This window comes from Mauremys mutica, chromosome 6 (genome assembly GCF_020497125.1).
Source record: "Mauremys mutica isolate MM-2020 ecotype Southern chromosome 6, ASM2049712v1, whole genome shotgun sequence".
Taxonomy (NCBI): Eukaryota; Metazoa; Chordata; order Testudines; family Geoemydidae; genus Mauremys; species Mauremys mutica.
Window position 1 is genome coordinate 100534225 of NC_059077.1, and position 21933 is coordinate 100556157.

General features: G+C 43.5%; 1 protein-coding gene across 6 annotated transcripts in view; it reads right to left on the reverse strand.

Moving 5' to 3' along the window:
• Positions 1-21933, reverse strand: part of ADAMTSL1 (ADAMTS like 1) — a 654406-nt gene that overhangs the window by 549098 nt on the left and 83375 nt on the right. The window lies entirely within an intron of this gene.

Here is a 21933-nt window from a genome sequence, read left to right on the forward strand (position 1 = left end):
TACTCCCTGGATCGTAATCATCCACCTTTCCTTCCTTAGAGGATGCTGATGTTATTTCCCCACATGTAGACCTGAATTCAGCATCTCTAGCAGCACTTAGATATCCCATATAAAGTTTATGTTCCCTCCTCCACACCCCTGCAGGCATCTGATAGCACAGCAAAATTGCCCACAATAAATATATGATAGATGTTTTCCAAGTTGTACTTAAAATAAAAAACAACTCCATATGAATCTCTGACTTTCCTCTGATGTTTCTGTGGTATCCAAGCCTGATAACACATTTCTTCTTAGACCTTCACCTCAGTCATCTGGCAGCCATTTCCCATAGGTTTGTTAACAACTCCCTCCAGGATGTGTATTTAAACTGGCTACTTGTTTGGAAAGTCATTCTTCTCCTTTTTAATTATTCTCTCTCTTACTTTCAGGTTTCTAAAGACTTAGGCCTTGTCCGCACTACAGGGAAAAGTCAATCTAAGCTATACAATTTGAGTTACATAAATAGCATAACTCAAGCCGATGTAGCTTAAAACATCCCTAGAAATCCAGAGTATAAATGCTTGGATTCCCCTCACAGCATCCTAGTAGATGGCCAGGAGGGGGCACTTGCTAGCATCTGTGAAAGAACCTATCCTGCAATGAGCTTCATGCAAGGATATCCTTGCATGCAGCCCCCTTAAAGTCAATTGGACGATGAGTGAGCATAAAGCTCATCATAGGACCAGAGTCGTATTTGACAAACAACTCAGCCTGCAGACCCGTACTACTGAACTGTAAGAAAAATTAAGAAATAAGAGACAAAGCAAAACCCCCTGAAGTTAATGGGAGTCTTTCTATAGACATCAGTGGACTTTGGATCTGGCCCTACACAATTAACTGGCAAATAGAAAAAAGGATGACAAGGCAGGAAATAAATGTTATTTTTAACTTTCCATGAGGATTATTACACACAATGGAAAAATAAAAATAATGTAAAATTTTTTTGCAAGTATTTGACACTGCTTTCCTTTAAGTGAGTTAGCTCATCTTTTTCACTGTGTGTCAGAACAGTTTTCCCCACTCTTGGATTTTTACATATTTCTTAAAATCTCTTTATTATTTCACTTACCACATATATCATCTTTTTCTGGCAGCGCACAGACATTTGGAATTGAGCTTCATTTTAGTTAGTTTAGTTTTATTGAAAGAAGTGACTCTTGAATTCTAAATATGCTTGGTAAGCAAATAAAACTGTAACTGAAGTTATTTTGGTCAGTTGGCAAGCCCTTTACTAACCAAGTGGCCTAGCTTTCTCTCCATATGGCTTAAGCAAGAAGTCTCTTCTGACATGCTCACTACAGTCCAATCAATGCTGAACCAGTACACAAATGCAGATCACTTTACCTGAACTTGTACTTTCCCTTGCTAAGAATTGGTCAGGATTCTACACTAATGGGACAAAACATTAGAATTTACCCTTGCCCATTACTTCAATTTTGGGCTGGATACTCTGTCCTACCCCATTCACCTTCTCACTACTGATCAGATAGCCTGACATCATATTGTGGTGTATGTACCAACCTTTTCATATCCATTCTGAGCACAGGGCAGAGATACTCAATAACCTATAGATAGCAGCAAGGTGGGCCCCAGGAGTGGAGTGTACCCATTGTTGCCCAGGAGCGCACGTGCAATCCACTCCCACTCAGTGTAGGCTGTAGTAGGTTCATCAACCTTTATCTGTGGCCTAGCCACCACTAGAGGGGGACAGAGCTGCCACACTAAGTTGATGCAAGTTACACAAGCACAGGTTCTCAAAAATATTGTATGTATTTTAAATCATATAAGAGAAGATACATTTCATGTAGTAACTGGCTGTGCATTTGCTGGAAAGAGTGATGGAGGGTGTGTGTTATAGACACTTGATCATGACTATTGTTGCGTTTGAGAAGGTGATATTAAGGGAATATTGCACAAGCTGGGAGGATAAACCAAAACAGAGGATTTCCTAAATTTTTAAGGTTTGGCTTTGCAGCTGATGAGTTTGAGTAAACCTTAATCTTATACAAATGTAGCATTTTGGCTGGATTTCTGAAATATCAGGAAAGGTACTCCGAGCAAGAGAGGTTAGGAAAGGAATAGATTTAAGATTGACGATGGCAACTCAAGTGAATATCTGTGGTATTTAGGCTTTGAACTATAGTCTTCTAAATTCTTTGCTAAAAAACCACACACACACACCACTACAAATTCCCTGACTTTTGACCTTGTGTTACCACACTTCACAGTTCTAATGCTGTCAATTAATGGTCTATTTGCAATCTTAACCCTACTTTAACAGGGTTTTTTTTCAAAATAATTTTAGTTATCTTAAATGTTAAAACCTTGGAATATTGACAGTAATTTTAATATCTAGTTTGTAACTTTTAACTGCATGTTTACTTTTGGCATTTTTCCCAGCATGAACACTGAAAGTAGCTCATTCCTCTGTTTTTTATAGTCAGTTCCTAGTTAGTTACAGATTACTCACAATGCACGCAGATCACTAGATGAAGTTGGGAGGGCCACTAGCTCCATGATTATAGAGTTACAGGGGCCTAGAATCATGACATCGGAGAGGTGACGTAGCAATAACTACTATTCCAGCAGCCAAGGAGCTGTACGGTGTAGCACTGTGACCTGTTTGTAACTTGGAGGTGTGAATTCTAGCTTCCATGGAGATTCAGCTATCTCATGATTGAACTGTAGATGGCAAAGGGAAAAGGGGTGAGAGTAGGGTAAGGTGTTTACTTCACTCCAAATGTTATAACTGATATAAGCTGTAGCATAACTATAAGTTTGACTGAAAATGTGGGCCTTTGTACTACAAAAAGGGCAGCAAAATCAGCTTGCAGTTGGATCCATTTTTCTTTTCACTAACTTGAGGGCTCACGCTCTTAAAATCCAGAGAATAATCTTTATAAAAGCACATTGTATAAAGGCAGCCATTTCACATGTGTAATAACACCTTCCCAAAGGACTATCATGAAGACTTTTACAATGTGGCCAAGTTAATTGGCTACACCACCGATGTTAGTGGCTCCAAAAGGTACAGTATGAACTTGAGAGTAAAGTATTGCTCTCTAAAAAAATCCTTCACAGGCAGGGGCGGCTCTAGGAATTTCACCACCCCAAGCACGGCGGCATGCCGCGGGGGGCGCTCTGGCGGTCGCCGGTCCCGCGGCTCCGGTGGACCTCCTGCAGACGTGCCTGCGGGAGGTCCACCGGAGCTGCGGGATCAGCGGACCCACCGCAGGCATGCCTGCGGGAGGTCTACCAGAGCCGCCTGCCGCCCTCCTGGCAACAGGCAGAGCGCCCCCCCGCGGCATGCCGCTCCAAGCGCGCGCTTAGCGTGCTGGGGTCTGGAGCCGGCCCTGTTCACAGGGATTATAAATAAGCCAAATCCCATCAAACATGATAATTGAACAAATTATACAACAAAACCCATTTCACAACCATGTCTCTCCTTCTCCTCCTCCTTTCCCTTTCATTATTACAGACACACACATTTATGAAGCCATACACATGAGAAATTGAAACAGTTTTAAACAATCTAAATTTCCCTTGCACTACTTCCAGAACACTCTACAAATGATGCTCAAGGGGCAGCACAAATCAAAACCTCTGCAAACTGTAAGAGCTTTGCAAACAACACAAAACAAAAATAAAAACAAAAAACTTTGTTACAAAACTATATGAAGCTTGTATGGATTCAGGTTTCATTATGCAAGAGAACGTCAAGACTAAATAATCTAGCCCTTTCCAACAGCACGTGGGAACTCTCCCACAAATGGCTGCTGTCATCTGGTGACTAGCTGATGGCCTACAATCCCCTCAAGCCACAGTATCTATAAGATGCTGTCTGGAGTCCTTCTAGATACTCAGTAGTGGCAGGCTTCCCTGCTACTGCCAATTTCAGTAGATGGGCAGGCCACCTCAGATATACCCCTTGGGAGCAGCAGGACCATGAAGACACTGCTTCTACCTACTTATTCTGGTCCTTTCATGCATCCCAGAATGCACAGACAACAAATCACTCTGATCAGAATAGGTTATTTTAATCTAGTCTGTTTTGGTTTAATATGAATCTGAAATTACAAGCCAGCCTGAGGGATGAGCAAATTGAACTTCATCATCAGTTTAGGTTCACAAAACTTGTGCAAACCAAACCAAACTCATTTCACACAAGGTCATTGCCAGTGCATTTTTCCACAGCTTCCATTGAATGGCGATGCTCAGTTGTTTGTTAGTTACAGTTTAGTTCAATCCAAATATATCAAAGGGCTTCACCAACTTGAATTAAATCAAAATTCACAATGCTCTTGCAAGGTAGGTGTTAATCCCACTCTACGGAAAGGTCATACAGAGCTGAAGTGATTTCTCCAATGCTATACAGGGAGACCATGGCAAAGAATGAAGTAGAACCCCAATCCCGTCTTTCAGTCCCGTGCTCAAACCACTAGAGCATGCTTCCAATTCTAAAAATGCATCAGTTCCCTTGAAAGCCATCTGATTGTGTTCAAAGTTACCTGACAAAGCTCACCCTTCTCCCCATTCCCATGCATCTGAAAGAGGAAAATGCTTATGAGAGTGCTTAATGGTGGGAAAGTTTTGCTGGTGGCTGTTCTTCTCTCATCACAAGTACCACCACAGGGATCAGTTCTTGGCCCTAAGCTATTTAACATTTTTATCAATGACCCGGAAGAAAACCTAAATCATTGATAAGTTTGCAGTCATGAAAGTTGGGGGAATGGCAAATAGTAAAGAGGGCAGGTCACTGATAGAGCATTCTGGATCACTTGATAAGCTGGGCACAAATGAACAATGTGTCTTTTAATATGGCTACATGTAAATGTATACAACTAGGACAGACAATCTAAGCCTTACTAACAGGATAGGGAATTCTATCCTGAGAAGCAGTGGCTCTGAAAAAAGATTTGGGTTTGTGGTATGTAGTCAACAAGGTGAGCTTCCAGGGCAACTCTGTAGCCAAAAGGGCTAATGTGATCCTGGGATACATAAACAGGGGAATCTCAAGGAGAAGTAGAGAAGTTTTTTCATCCTTTTATTGGGCATTGGTGTAACCACTGCTGGAATCCTGTGTCCAGTTCTGCTTTCCAGAATTCAAGAGGGTGGTTGATAAATTGGAGTGGGTTCAGGGAAGAGCCAAGAAAATGATTGAAGGATTGGAAAACATGACTTAATGATAAGGTTATAAATAGACTCAAAGAGCACAAAGAGTAGGGTAAGGGATGACTTGATCACAGTACAAATACTTACACGGAGAGCAAAAAATGGATAATGGACTCTTTGTTCTAGCAGAAAAAGGTATAACACGATCCAATGGCTGAAAGGTGAAGCCAGACAAATTCAGACTGGAACGAAGGCACACATTTTTAACACTGAAGGTAATTAACTACTATTAACAATTTACCAAGAGTCATGGTGGATTCTTCACAATTAGCCATTTTTAAATCAAGATTAGATGTTTTCCTACAAGATATGCTTTAGTTCAAACAGTAACTATTCAGGGAAAATTCTACGGCTTGTGTTATACAGGAAGTCATACTAGATTATCAGTGTTCCCATCTGGCCTTGGAATCTATGCATCTAGGACACTAAGCATCATTTAATCAGGGTTCAGGACTCTAGTGTACTAGGTACTGAACAAATAAATAGGACAGTCCTGGCCCATAGTCTAGAACAGGGTTACAATGGCTGCAGTTTTGTTGTAACAAAAGGAATTTTAGATACCGTATATACTTGATCATAAACTGGCTCATTTATAAGCTGACCCCCCAAGATGGATAAGTAAAAATGGAAATTTTTTATGACCTATTCATAAGCCAACCCTATAATTCAGGGGTTGGCAAACTTTGGCTCCCGGGCCATCAGGATAAGCCGCTGGCGGGCCGAGACAGTTTGTTTACCTCGAGCGTCCGCAGGCACGGAGGTAAACCTAAGTAAACAAAGTGTCCCAGTGCATCAGCTGCTTACCCTGATGGGCCGGGATAGCAACTAGTGGGGAAATGTTTTTTTTTGGGGGGGGGAGAAGCTGGGGTTTAGGGGAATAACCCTTGACCACCCCCCACATGACCCCACCCCTAGCCTGGGCCCCCCACATTCTCTCCATCCCATCCCTTCCCACCTTAGCTGCGGTGGGCCAGGTGAGGATGTCTCTGGCCAGGCCGAAGCTGCTCCGGCAGGCTGGGCGGCGCAGCCGCAGCCTGTTGGTCCCAGAGCTGCAGCTGCTTTGGAGGCTGGGGGGAGAGCAGCGTGGCCAGAAGCGGAGAGACTCTGGCCCCACCTCTTGCCTTCTGGCTCTGCTGGCTGTGCTGCCTCTCCTTGCCCTCTCTGTTGGGGGGAGGGGCTGTGTCCCACCTCTACCTCTCTATACCCGTTCATAAGCCGACCCCCTTCTCTGGTACTTCCCGTTTTTACTAAAAAATTCGGCTTATGAACGAGTAAATACGGTATTTGTATTTCCAGTTATATCAAGGGAGCCCAGAGCAGATGATTAGGTACCCTTTTTGCTCTATAAACATTGAGAGAAACAAAATATGTATTTAGTAACTTCTCTCACTGGGCTCTTCATCAGACTGCAATAGTAGAGCAATAGTGATAAGTAATAGTAATACATTACTGGGCAGAAATCTATACTGAGCTGTACTACCTAATGAATAATCTTTCTGAAGGCCATATTCTTCTGATTCAGTAATACCCTACTCCAGTTAAATCCATGGGACTACTCACTATGGCAAATACAACTCACCACAAGTAAGTGTGCCAGAATCTGGCCCTAAATCATACCCACAGTATAAGATATGACCTTCCCCCACCCCTAGTACCTTATTTATTGAGCACTGTAGTGCAGAAAGGTTCTCACTAAAGTGTCCCTTTTTATTTTTGAGTGTAAAATGAACCATAGTAATTTACTTTGTTTTCAAGCCAGGAGGCGGAGCAGTTGAATAACATTCATTAACAACTCATTAAGTTGTTTATGCCAAGACATACAGTAATTCCCTCTTCAAACTTTGCTTAATCAGGTCTTTTTTGGCATGCCATAAACTGCAATGTTTGTTCTTCTATAACAGTTGCATCTCTGATCTACCATGAGGCATTCACCTCTATTGCTCCTTCCCTGCACTGTTATCACTCAGTTTCCTTGCTACGCAGTGTTTCTCACAGCAAGCTGTGCATCCTGTGTATGTTGTGATCTATCCTATCAGTACCACTGAGCTGAATCACATTCAGCAATTTCCATGAAATTGGAGGAAAAAGGAAGTGCAGGAATATGTAACTCATCTCAGCACTGATGACATTTGTGCTCGCCTTAGCTATCATTACATATCCTTTCTAAATAGCTACAGTATTTATCCTAGGGAACAGGCTACTCAGGTGCTTCAGATGAATAATATATGTTACACAATCTGTGACAGATTTGTGGGATGTGGGGGAGAGGGGGGATTTCTACCTGAAGAAACCTGAACACAAGAAACTAAACACAGGGCCTGAATCTCCACGTATGACACTGTAAAGGTTTCCGCTCCGATAACTTTTAAAAATGCACGATGCAAAGTTATGATGTAGCATAACATGTAGCAGCATAAACAGCATCACCAAACAAATCAGATTTAGTCACAATCTAAAATCTCATCTGAAGTTTATTAAAACACCTGTACTCACAGGGCCCAGTGGACACTGTTCAAGTTGGATATGATGGGCAGGAATTATTGACAAAGAAATGAGGATCCAGAGATCTCCCTCAAACAACAAGAACACAACAATCAGTTCACTTTCCCCATATTCTTTTTTGCTATTCCCCAAAGCAACAGAATCAATATGGTTAAGTTTACTGCTTGCCCAGAGGATGCTGAGTATATTCAGAGTAATTTTCCAGATAGCCAGAGAAAGCTCCACTGGTGTATCGTACTTATCTCCTTTTACTTATAAAAATTCATTTTTTTAAAAAAGAACCCTCAAGAGATGCAGTATCAGAGGAGAGGTAAATGTGATTAGCTTGCTTTGCCTTTTATAACCTAGATGGAAACTAGAGTGGAGCCTGGCTCTTACATGGAACACCCCCTCTACAGAAGAGGTTTACAATAGCCTAACAATCTGTCTAACAGCAAGAGGCATGTTGTAAAAGAAGAGGTTGTGTTAGGTGACAGTCAAGCTATTCAGCAGAACAGTTTATAAACAAGGGCACATGCTGGAAAGGGTCCCAAAGTATCTTTTTTCTATCAGTTTAAACTCAATATACTTTTCAAAACTCTTAGATACTCTAGTAGTGGCATTTCCCAAGATAAATTGTATTTCATGCATATATAAAAAGGAGGAGGAAACAAAGTAATGCCTGTCCTTTAAGAACAGGTTAGACAAATACCTGTCAGGGATGGTCTAGGTTTACTTGGTCCTTCCTCAGCAAGGGGTAGGGGGGATTGGACTAAATGATCTCTTGAGGTCCCTTCCAGCCCTACATTTCTAGGATTCTCTGGTGGAGTACACAGTACTGAACCAGTTCACTATTCTTGACACGTGATGCACTCCAGTGCACTCCAGATGGAGTGGCCAAGTTAGAGCTTGTGGGAAAGTACATGGCTCCCAAGGCAAAAGTTTGCCAATTACAGTACAGTGTGTGACTGAGATGCACTAAGATGCAATTAAATCATTTGTATTACAGTAGCACCCAGAACCCCCAAACACCAAGTGCGGACAAAGAGTGTGACAGACAAGGAGCGTGAGAGGAAACAGAAGCAACAAGAGATGACATGAGACTTGTTCAAGGTCACACTGCAGGTCCCTGGCAGAGGCATAAATAGAACCCAGATCTCCTGTCTACTAGTCTAGTGATCTGTCCCTCCGCCCCCTCCCCGGCTTCCTGAAAGGATCAGCCAAAAATATTCCTCTTGGAAAAGCAAAGTAAGTAACTATACTTAAACAACAATGAACCTTGGGTTTTGTTGTAACAACTATTTTGTGTGTGTCAATATTATACAGTGTAACCAGGTTGTCTGCCCCATGCAGGGCCCAATCCTGAAAACAGCTATTATTAGTAATAGTATTTACTACCCGAACAGTACCACTAACATGAACATTCACAGTAACTGTGAAGGATTTGGAGCCACACTGTAATAATTTATACATACTATATGTGATCTGGTTCTTGGATTGTCTACTGTATGCATACACTGAGTTAGTTTAATAGCACAAGAGTCAGGAAATGCCCTAAAAAATATGGGAAAGGGGGAGATGGAACAAGACAGAGGCATCTCTCCAAACACCTGAAACACCGCAGGAGCCATTCACTTTGATGTTCTGGCTCGGAGCCCACTAGGACTAGCAGAGCTAAAAAAGTCTGGCAAGAGAGGAGAAAAGCTCTGACTAGTTTTTACAAGGATACACTTTTTCTGAGGGGTAGCATTTGTTGCAGAGACTTCTGGGGAACAGACTGATCCCCAGACATTAGAGACTTTAGGTAAGGTAGTCAGACATGCAGTCATTTTGGGGCATTCAGAATCCCTTTGCCTCTTAATGTTAAGATCAAAGTATAAGATTAAACAATACTTTGGTTTAAGGTGGCCTCTTTGGGGTCACTGTACTCACTGCTGGTCAAACTTTGAAAGGGAAGAACCACACATACCCCAACCCAGATAGACCAGTTGGGGTGATCACAGTTGACCTGCAGGTTACTGTAGCCTAAGACCTGGTCTAAGAATGGGAGGATCACGGGATTCACCCCAGAAAATAAAGGCCTGAGGACTTATTCCTGAGCAAGATGCACTCAAAGGACTGCAAAAGGTCAGTTCAGCTACTCCATAACAATGACAATAAGCACTATACCTAAAACTGGCTAACTGATAGGCTTCAAAATGTCATTGTAAATGAGGACTCATCTTTGAGCAGGTGGCTTTCCAGTGGGGTCTATGCTATTTAACATGATTTTCAATGACCTGGAAGAAAATACAATATCATGGCTAATGGCAAAAATTGGGGGAGTGGTAAATAATGAAGAGAGTAGGTTGCTGATACCGAGTGATCTTGATTGCATGGCACAAGCAAACAATATGCATTTTAATATGGCTAAATGTAAAATGTATGCATCTAGGAACACAGAATGTAGGCCATACTTATATGTTGGGAGACTCTAACCTGAGAAGCGAGGACTGAAAGATTTCGAAGTCACGGTGGATAAATCAGCTGAGCATGAGCTTCCTATACAACTGTGGCCAAAAGGGCTAATGCAACCCTTGGATGCAGAAACAGGGAAATCTCGCATATGAGTAGAGTGGTTATTTTATCCCTGTATTTGGCACTGGTGCAACTGCTGCTAGAATACCGAGTCTTGTTCTGGTGCCCACAATTCAAGCAGGATGTTGATAAATTTGAGAGGCTTCAGAGAAGAGCCACAAGAAGGACTAAAGGATTAGAACACCTACCTTATAGTGATAGGCTCAAGGAGTTCAATCCATTTATCTTAACTATGAGAAGGTTAAGAGGTGATTTGGTTATGATCTGCAAGTACCTACAGAGGGAACAAATATTTGATAATGGGCTCTTTGATCTAGCAGACAAAGGTATAACACAATCCAATGGCTGAAAGTTGAAGCTAGACAAATTCAGACTGGAAACAAGATGTACATTTTTAACAGTGAGTAATTAACCACTGGAACAATTTACCAAGGGTCCTGGTTGGGTCTCTGTCACTAACATTTTTAAAATCGATATTGCAGGTTTTTCTAAAAGATAGGCTCTAAGAATTGTTTTGGGGAAGTTCTACGTTATACAAGAGATCAGATTAGATGATCACTATGGTCCTTTGTGGCCTTGGAATCTATGAAAACCTGCAGATATTGGCCAAAATTAGCCTCCGCCCCCTGGTTATTTGGTGATAGATTAAATTATGGACTATGCACATCATTTTCTCTATATCAGTTAATAACATTCTTCTCTGCTCCTTGCAAAGTGTGCTGACTACGACAGCCAATGTGCACAGAGAAAAATCACCTTCTAAAGGCAAAATGACTACACACCAACGATCATCTCTTTGTAAGGCAGTAATATTTAGAACTGTTTCATGCCTCCAAAGACTTCCAGACAGGTCCTCAGGTGTTATAAATCATTTCTTCACTGTGGATGTGGCCCATTATTTCCTAGGGTAACTTCTCTCAGTTAATAAAACCCACCAACACATGTAGAATATAAAAATTGTTAAAAGGAGGAAAATTTCCCTGCTTTTGGGGGGGTATTGATTTATTTTGAAAAATCGACTATGGAAAAGTGGCACTTTCATATTCAACTGATCTTCTCCCTCTATAGTCAACATTGCATATTTTGACCTGACAAATGTAAGTTTCTGCTGCTTTCTACTCCCTGTTAGCCAACTAGAGCCAGCACAGGCAGACTGAGCTGCATTCTATTCCTTCTTGTGCATCATTAGAAAAGTGGTTTCAGAAGTTCCTATCCCAAGACCAAGCAGCCCCCCCTCATACTAACAATGTTGCACAGGTATAAGAGAGTATAATTGGCCGACAGAACTCTTCTCTCTAGTCAGGAAATGAGAACCCCAGCTTGATTCTCAGATCCTAATTGAGTTTGCAAGGCTGGCAATTAGAAATGCCAGCTTTTTACCTGGTAAAATCGGATGCATTGCATGTGGATGCAATGGTGGCATTCCAAACAAGGCACGGCATGATGCCATTTTTCAGAGTAGGACAGCACTTATAGATGAAGTTACTTAATCACATCTAAACCACAAGGGCGTCCACTATCCTTGACTGTATAAATATTTTAATTGCGATAAGGTGACCACCTCAGGGCCAGATCCTTGGCTGGCATAAACTGGCAATATAGCTATGACAATTTACACCAGCTGAAGATCTGGCCTGCAATTGTGCTATATTCCTTTGGAGCGCGTTTCTGCTGTTCACCTAAACTACAATTGCTTAACCATCCATCACAGTTAGCAGTTTTAAATGTGTTTACATTATAACACCAATCACATTCAATACCATATCCTGAGATCACATCATGCAGAGTCAGGAGAGGGGCATTCCCACATTCCTCTGGCATGTATGGTTGTGAATGTCTGGAAGTTTCTGTAACCCCAGAAGATAATCTAGGATGCCAGTGTGTCAGGTCAGTTCAAACTCCCCATGGATTTCTGAGGAGTCTTCTCGCCTCCTCCTAAAACAGTAGGAGACCCATGTTGTCTTCTTTAAATAATGAATTAGCTTGCAAATGAATAAAGACATCAGGATCAAGACAGCAACGTAAGTGGGCTCATTTGTCACCTTGCGATTCTGAAGCCATGGCACAGACTTAGATTCTGAATGCAATAGATATTAGAGTGGCATTCAGGACAGGAACATAAGGCTAGGTAGAGATTCAAGATATCAAGAGATTCAGACCACCGGGATTTTTCTACCAAGCAGCATCATTTTATTGGTATTTTGTTGTGTCACAAATGCATACATCATTTTCAAGCTTTGCAAACACTGATAAAACAGGAGTAATCCACCTAACACCTACCGTATGGGTCAGGTTAAAGTAGTGTGCAGCCTGCAAGGCAAATCCTTTCAGGTAGGTTTCATGCTGCATTTAATCATATTTGACAGTGATACACAAATGCAGGGATGAAGTTTGTTTGAAGTTTTCAGTAATACCTTCAATGAGCAGCACCAGAATGGGATCAAGTTGAAGGGAGATATTTAGAACCCTAATCCTCAGCATGAAAGACAAAATGAAGAGATTCAAACATAAAGGACTCACTGTTGCACTTATTCTTTCAATAAAGTTTTGATTCTGTGTCAGGCAAACAATCCAGAAAGCTAAAATGCAGGCACCCCAATTGAATTTCAGAGCAACACAGACTTTCAATTTGGAAGCTCACATGGGACTGGCAGAGTAATGTGTTAGAAACTTAAGACTGGCAGTTACATCTGTGGTTTCTTTTGCTGGAATAATTCTGGTAAAAGATTTATGGGATGCAAACGTTCCTCTTTGGTTTATTCATAAAAGGAAACACCATATACACAAAAGACATGCAGGCAAGATCTGTTTTCTCATATTTTATCTGCGTATGTCTACACGCAGCTGTATATAAACAGGGATTTTTCTTTCAAAAGTTAGATTTTCTGGGTAAAAAGTCCTCAGTCTTTTGGATGATTATGTTAATATTTTATGCTAATAACTTTATTCCTGAAGGATCCCAAAGCATTATTCAAACTAAGTACCGTTTGTGCCATAAAGCAAATACTATAGAATATACACACACACACACACACAGAGCCATATTAAACTGTGTGTGTTAGTGTCACTGTAGAATCTACATTTCTGCATTTTCTAATTTTAGCTGCTCAACTTTAGAGTTGATTCATTAAGCCTTATAGACTGTAATTTCCTTTAAAAAAGAGGGTGGGAAATTTCTTATTTTTAACAATATTCACACTTGCATCGTCCAAAATCAACTTTGAAGCTCACATGTCACAGATGGGAATGTAATTCCCATCTTTACTGCCACTATTTCTGAGCGGAGTCGGGTGGGTTTGGAAATGAATTTCACAAAAGATGGGTTAAAAAGGGAGCAGCACTTCAATTAGGCCAGGATTTCACCCTAAGGCCTTGTCTACACTACAAGACTATTTCGAATCTACTTAAGTTGAATTTGTGGATTCGACCTTATGAAGTCGAATTTGTGTATCCACAGTAAATACACTAATTCGAATTTCTGAGTCCACAGTAACGGGGCTGGCGTCGACTTTGGAAGCGGTGCACTGTGGGAAGCTATCCCACAGTTCCCGCAGTCCCCGCTGCCCATTGGAATGCTGGGTAGAGCTCCCAATGCCTCCTGGGGGAAAAATGTGTCGAGGGTGCTTTTGGGTAACTGTTGTCATTGAACCGTCAATCACGCCCTCCCTCCCTGAAAGCTCCGGCGGGAAATCTGTTCGCGCCCTTCTCTTGTCGGCTACAGCGCGTACGCCACAGCACTGCGAGCATGGAGCCCGCTGCGATCATCGCTGCACTTATGGCCGTTATCAACTCCTCGCACCTTATCGTCCACCTCTTCCACAGTCAGCTGCTGAGAAATCGTGCGAGGAGGCTCCGGCAGCGCGGTGAGGACAGGAATTCACAGAGTGGCGCAGACCTCTCACAAAGCAGGGTACGCCGCGCCGTGGAGATCATGGTGGCAATGGGTCAAGTTCATGGTGTGGAACGGCGATTCTGGGCCCGGGAAACAAGCACGGACTGGTGGGACCGCATAGTGCTGCAGGTCTGGGATGAATCACAGTGGCTGCGAAACTTCAGGATGCGTAAGGGCACTTTCCTTGAACTCTGTGACTTGCTGTCCCCTGCCCTGAAGCGCCAGGACACCCGGATGCGAGCAGCCCTGAGTGTGCAGAAGCGAGTGGCCATAGCCCTCTGGAAACTTGCAATGCCAGACAGCTACCCGTCAGTAGCGAACCACTTTGGCGTGGGCAAATCTACCGTGGGGGTTGCTGTGATTGAAGTAGCCCACGCAATCGTTGAGCAACTTCTCTCAAAGGTAGTGACTCTCGGAAACGTCCAGGACATCATAGATGGCTTCGCCGCGATGGGATTCCCAAACTGCGGTGGGGCTATAGATGGGACTCACATCCCTATCCTGGCACCAGCCCACCAGGCCAGCGAGTACATTAACCGAAAGGGCTACTTTTCAATGGTGCTGCAAGCACTGGTAGACCATAGGGGATGTTTTACCAACATCTACGTCGGGTGGCCGGCAAGGTTCATGACGCGCGTGTGTTCAGGAACTCTGGTCTGTTTAAACGCCTCCAGGCAGGTACTTTCTTCCCGGACCACAAAATAACGGTTGGGGATGTGCAGATGCCTACAGTGATCCTCGGGGACCCAGCCTACCCGCTAATGCCCTGGCTCATGAAGCCCTATACAGGCACCTTGGACAGAGAGAAGGAACTCTTCAATTACCGGCTGAGCAAGTGCAGAATGGTGGTGGAGTGTGCTTTCGGACGTCTCAAGGGGAGATGGCGGAGCTTACTGACTCGCTCAGACATCAGCGAAAAGAATATCCCCGTAGTTATTGCTGCTTGCTGTGTGCTACACAATCTCTGTGAGAGCAAGGGCGAGACCTTTTTGTCCGGATGGGAGGTTGAGGCAAATCGCCTGGCTGCAGTTTACGCTCAGCCAGACACCCGTGCCGAGAGAATATCCCAGCGGGAAGCGCTGTGTATCCGGGAGGCTTTGAAAGCAAGTTTCCTCGGAGAGCAGGGTAACCTATGACTCTCCACTTGCTTTCAAGAGAAACTGACCCTGGGCCTGTGTCTGTATGTGTCGATTTCGATCTGCGGTTACATACCCCGTTCTCCAAGTTTCCCCCACTTCCAAAGCACGTTTTAAAGCAAATTAATTGTAACACTCATTATTAATAAATCTTTGTTTTACTTTGCATTTCTGTTCAGGTGTTGAAACATGGACGCATACTGTGCTGGGCACGGTGTGCACTGATGTACAGACCGCTTGTTCCATAGAGGAATGACATCCTCCTGCTCCTACATAGGTCTCTGGGGTGGGGGACAGTTGCAAGTGGTTGTGCATGAAGGGGAGGGTTTGCAGGAAGGGGTGGGTTTGCAGGAAGGGGCGAGTGGTGCCTTCTTTGGATAGGGGTTTGGATGACGGCAGTGGGCTGCGGGTTTGGGCGTAGGAAGGGGTGAGGGGTGTGGGGGAAGGGTGAGTATCTGTCCGTGGATGAGGGCTCTTGTTGGGGCTCAGGGCAGTGGAGAGGCTCGTTGCTACGGTGGAAGTGCATGGTAAGGGCAGCGTGCCTTAACATTAAGGGGGTGGCAGGCGCTAGGACCCTGGACAAGCGTACACATCACAGAATGACCTGGGGCAGCATACACCACACAGAGTGACCCTGGTGCCTACTGACTGCAGTGTGTGTGTGCCCTGCAGTCGATCATGGCCCCAAGTCTGTACCCTGGTAATGTAGGCTATACCGTGCAATTATAAATCCCCTCCCCCCCCCATACACAAAAAAATCCTCTGACACGAAAGATGTGACCGAAACAGTGAATAACAGCAAACAGTTTTTAATAATCTAATACACACTGGGGGGATGAAACTTGGATTTGGGACTGGGTGAGCCTGTAAGGGAAGCACTTCTACAAATTTATAGCATGAGAGGTGTGTGGTACATTACCGCTATGCAGTGGTGCAGTGACAGTTCTCACGGCCCCTACCGCTCCGCCGTCTTGTACTTTTGGGTGAGGGGGGGGCAGGACTTTTTGGCGGGGGAGGGCGGTTGCAGATACACTGCAGGGGGGCTCTGTCCTCCTGCCTGCAGTCCTGCATAACATCAACAAGGCGCCGGAGCGTGTCCGTTTGCTCCCTCATTAGCCCAAGCAGCGTTTGAGTCGCCTGCTGGTCTTCCTGCCGCCACCTGTCCTCCCGTTCGATGTGTGTGCGATGCTGTTGACATAGGGTCTCCCTCCACTGTCTCTGCTCTGCCGCCTCGGCTCTGGAGCAAGCCATCAGTTCCGCGAACATCTCGTCCCTAGTCTTTTTCTTTCGCCGCCTAATCTGCGCCAGCCTCTGTGAGGGGGATGCCGGGGCAGTCCGGGAAAGAGCCGAAGCTGTGTGATGGGAAAAGTAACTGATTTCCTTGAACAGATACATGTTTGCGAACAGTGAACACAGTCTAGTCAGTTTCTCTGAACAAGACCATACAGGGCAACAAGTCTCACGAGATCTCAGGACAAGTTCGAGATTTCAGAATACGCTCTCATTGGCTGCGGCATTGCACAGGAGAGCGGACAAGTGGGGAGAGACAGCTGAATCCGTCTAGCAGACAGTCCTGGTAAGCCTTACAGTACATTCTGCTTATCAGTTAATGGATAGCTGTGCCCTCCCGCTAAAGGCAATCTGGAAATCATATACTCTGACCCTTTTCCAGCCACTCCCGCCAGTGCACGGGAAAGATCAATGTATGCTTTTCCTATGTGGCCTACAACACGTGGCTGTTAAGCGAGGGTCATTGTTATGCAAAGTAAAAGTCAACCATTCACAACAGTAACAATACACTAATTGCCCTAATTAGATGCAGCATTTCATGAACGAGATCACCCTGATGCGGGTCCCTCGGAGTCACAAAGAGCGGATGCTAAGGGAAGCCCTGCAGAGACCAGGACCATATGCGGCCATGCTTGTGGAGGTGATGATTCCCATCTACATAAGGATGTCCTGGCGCGGAAGAGTGTGCTTCCACGGAGCACCCAACAAGGCACCTCTCCCCAGGAACCTCTTGAGGAGGCTTTTCGAGGACCTAAATGAGCCCTTTCTTGAATTGTCCCTGGAGGATTATTGTTCAATCCCTATATGTGTGGACCTACTTTTCATATAGTTTTTCATTGAAAATTTTATATATAGTATTTCTATTTTTTTATACCTGTTTTATAAAAAATAAATGTTTACATGTTTATAGCACTTACCGCCTGATCCTTCCCCTGATTCAGAGTCCGGGTTAACGGCCGGGGAGGGTTGGTAGGGGATTCTCTGTGAGGGTGATGAAGAGATCCTGGCTGTCAGGGAAAGCGGTATTGTGTTGGCTGTCGCCTGCGCCGTCCTCCACAGACCCTTCCTCATCTTCCACATCGGCGAACATCGAGGAGGAACTGTCCAGGTTCACTATGCCATCCACTGAGTCCACGGTCACTGGTGGGGCAGTGGTGGCAGACCCACCTAGAATGGCATGCAGTGCCTCGTAGAAGCGGCATGTCTGGGGCAGGGCTCCGGAGCGTCCGTTTGCTGCTCTGACTTTTTGGTAGCCTTGTCTCAGGTCCTTGATTTTCACGCGGCACTGCATTGCATCCCGGCTGTATCCTTTCTCTATCATTGCTTTGGAGACCTTCTCGAAGGTCTTTGCATTCCGCTTGCTGGAGCGCAGCTCCGACAGCACAGACTCCTCGCCCCACACACCGATCAGATCCAGGACTTCCCGGTCTGTCCATGCTGGGGACCTCTTTCTATTCTTGGATTGGCCGGACTCCTCTGCTGGAGAGCTCTGCATCGTTGCAGGTGCTGCGGAGCTCGCCCCGATGTCCAGCCAGGACGTCAGATTCAAAGTGCCCAGACAGGAAAATGAATTCAAATTTTCCCGGGTCATTTCCTGTGTGGCTGGTCAGAGAATCCAAGCTCCGACTGCTGTCCAGAGCATCAACAGAGTGGTGCACTGTGGGATAGCTCCCGGAGCTACTAAGTTCGATTTGCATCCACACCTAGCCTAATTCGAGCTAGCCATGTCGAATTTAGCGTTACTCCACCTGTCGGGGTGGAGTACCAAATTCGAACTGAAGAGCCCTCTAGTTCGAATTAAATGGCTTCCTGGTGTGGACGGTTGAGCGGTTAGTTCGAATTAACGCTGCTAAATTCGAATTAAAGTCCTAGTGTAGACCAGGCCTTAGTCACAGTTAACGACAGAAGTAAGACTTCTCTCCGCTATCCAGCCATATATCTGGAGTAATTCCACAATTCCAAAGAAGTCTGGAGTCATTCCAAATTTACCCCCCTATAGATGACAATATAATCTGGTCAAAGCTATTTTATGTTTATGGAAATTGAGAATGTTTTCAATATTGCAGAAAGCAATAAAACAGTGCTAAGAGATACATCAAAGGGTCCACAGTTTTTCCTGCACCCACGATTATCTTCTTTTCCAGATTGAGGATTCTGTTATGTTTGTTTAAATGAGACATTTTAAATTTCCCCATACAAAATTTCCCACCAACAAACAGCCTGTTGAGCCAACTGCCTGGACTGGCAGCGAGAATGTACTGTCATGTCATAAAGGGGACACGACTTCATTGGAAAGGGAAGCATCTCAACAAACAAAATTTCCCCAAAACCTTTTTCAGCATTAAATTTAGTAAACCACAATGTCTAAAATCAGATTTATTCAGCAAATAACTCTACTGGAATAGGGCATTATTCCACGAATTTGTGAGCCCTCCAGCTCACTGTGATCGAAGTTTTAGAAGTTGCCAGAAACCAGCTAGAGCAGCAGTGTTTATGTGTAACTAGGTCTTGTATGTTTGCATAGGTTTAGTAAATACTTATCTGGGACCCAAGTGTGCCACTGTGTTTCCTTATATTGTTTTTAATTGGGTTAAGAGCAATAGACACCACTCAGGAAAACATATCAGCCCTTAACTCAATGGAGGACTCTACCAGATATATCTTGAGTTGCAGAAATGTTGATTAGACCAAATTCAGGAAATAAGCAGGACAAACCGCCCCCCTCATTCTACAACATTATCATTCACTATCTGTATTGCAATAGCACCTAGGGGTCCTAGAGTAGTCGTTCTCAACCAGGGGTATGCGTACCCCTGGGGTTATGCAGAGGTCCTCCAGGGGGTTCATCAACTCATCTAAATATTTGCCTAGTTTTACAACAGGCTACATAAAAAGCACTAGCAAAGTCAGTACAAACTAAAATTTCATCCAGACAATGTCTTGTTTATACTGCTTTATATACGATACACTGAAATGTAAGTACAATATTTATATTCCAGTTGATTTATTTTATAATTATATGGTAAAAAAGGCAAATTTTCAGCAATAGTGTGGCTGTGACACTTCCATATTTTTATGCCTGATTTTGTAAGCAAGTAGTTTTTAAATGAGGTGTAACTTGGGGGTACACAAGACAAATCAGAGCCCTGAAAGGGGACAGTAGTCTGGAAAGGTTGAAAGCCACTGCCCTGCACTAGGAAGTACAAATAGAGTGAAAAGAAGCTCTGAAGATCTTGCAATAGAGTCTTTTCCTCCCAAGCTCTCAACATGAATAGAAAAATAACCAAACTGTAGAAAGAAAGAAATTCAAAGTTAAAGGTTCACCTAAACACAACAAAATAGAACTAAAAAGTGTAAAGAGTCAGAGAGGAGAATGCCACCTACTGAAGCCACAAAATCACTTCCTGTAAAACTGTGACTTTCCCTCTGAGGTCCTTCCTTTATTTATTAACCAATGCCAATTCATCTTCACTTATCACACAATCCTTGGTACAAGTTGGATTGGCGGCAAACTCAGGTAAATATGGCAATAAGGGATTTCAGCTCTCCTAAGAAACATGATGTTGGATTAACCAAGAAGGAAAATCGTAGAAATATCGTGAACATAAGCATTTATGGAAGTCTGATGGGTCGCTACTAACAGGGCCAGCTCTACTGTTTTCGCCGCCCCAAGCAGCGCGCCGAATTGCCGCTGCGGACAGTGGGGGCAGTTCGTGTGCCGTTAGGGCGCCATGCGTGTTTGCATGGCGGGGGCAATTCAGCAGCAGTTTCTGTCTTCAGCCGGAAGACAGAAGCTGCGCCGCCGCGGACAGCTGAACATACAAGCTGCTGCCGAATTGCCGCCACCGTGGAAACGCGCGAGCCGCCCTAACGGCGCATGGACTGCCCCCTCCATCCGTGGCGGCAATTCGGCACACTGCTTGGGGGCAAAAACACACAGATTGCCGCCCCAAGCACCTGCTTGGAATGCTGGTGCCTGGAGCCGGCCCTAGCTGCTAATCTAGGATTAAGAAGTTGTAGATTTTATTATAATTCACATGAATATTCCAGACTAGGCATTTTGATTCAACAAGTAGTAATGAATGCACATAAATTGGGCTTAATGTATATTTTTACATCTTGGCAAACTTGCTTTTTTTAAGAGCTGAACTGCAAAGTTTTGTTTTTACTTTTTTTGTTTTAGATTTTTTTGTACATTTCTCCACACAACAAGAGATGCAAGTAGCAGTTTTCTAAACATTTGAACTACATTGGTTTGAACAAAGTTTTGAGCCATCAATAGGAGGAAGTCACCTTTAAAAAAATGGTACATTTTTTGGTACTTTAACAGTTTCTTTTTACGACATTTTAATGTCACACTTGCCATGGACTTAGCCTTCACTGCAAAACAAGTGCTTTTAACAAATCAGAGGAAACCTGTCTCAAAATTAATCAAAACTTATGAGTGATTTAAGATGATATATGGTTGTATGTACTGTTTCACAATTTTCACTGTTTAGCCATATTTGTGAACTAAATATACATTTAGCCTCTATTTAGCTAAGAGTCAGATTAAATGCAGATCACTTGAATATTCAATTTCCCATATTTTTTTCCTCCTGTGTACATGATATAGAAGACTACCCCTAAAAATTCACTGTTCTTCAGTGTGAGGCCTCTTTTGAGAGAACTGTCTCATATGTTACATGAAATGTAAGAATATATTTAAAATATCTTTTCAAACTAGAAGTTTCTCTTCTCTCAGGGAATACAGATTTGAACTTTAGTATTAGATGGTAAAGGAGGTTCCTTAATCAAAGGAATTAACCAATGCCTAAACAATTTAATATATATAAAAAGAACTAAAGCTGTTGAGTGCGCATACAATCTTGTCCTTTTATTTGTTTTGGAGAAGATTAAACCATCACACGGCCCCAGAGACCAAATTCAGATCTCCACAGTGAGACTTTACATTGCCAACAAATACTCCCGTAGGCTCCCTAGAAAATGCATGGCCTCCGAGCCTTTATTGCAGTGATTTTTCTATAGTAGAGATAGCTAAATTCAACATTTCCCAAGACTGTTATAAGTTCTTTACAGTGTGTAGTTTTTGTTAAAGCAAACCTGATTCCATTCTAAGTTAAAATAAAAACATTCCTCTGTGCACTTGCCCTCAGTTATATTTAGGTTTACTCTGAAATCAAAGTTTTGTTTCTTTAAAAAACAACCTTTATAGCTTTTGGGGAAAAAAAGTCAACATATACTAACACAGGCACTTGAAGAATGTAAATGAAGGGTTCAATTCTGCTAACACATACTCAACAGGAACGCCTGCATGAGGAAGGATGACTCACTGAAGAGCAAGAG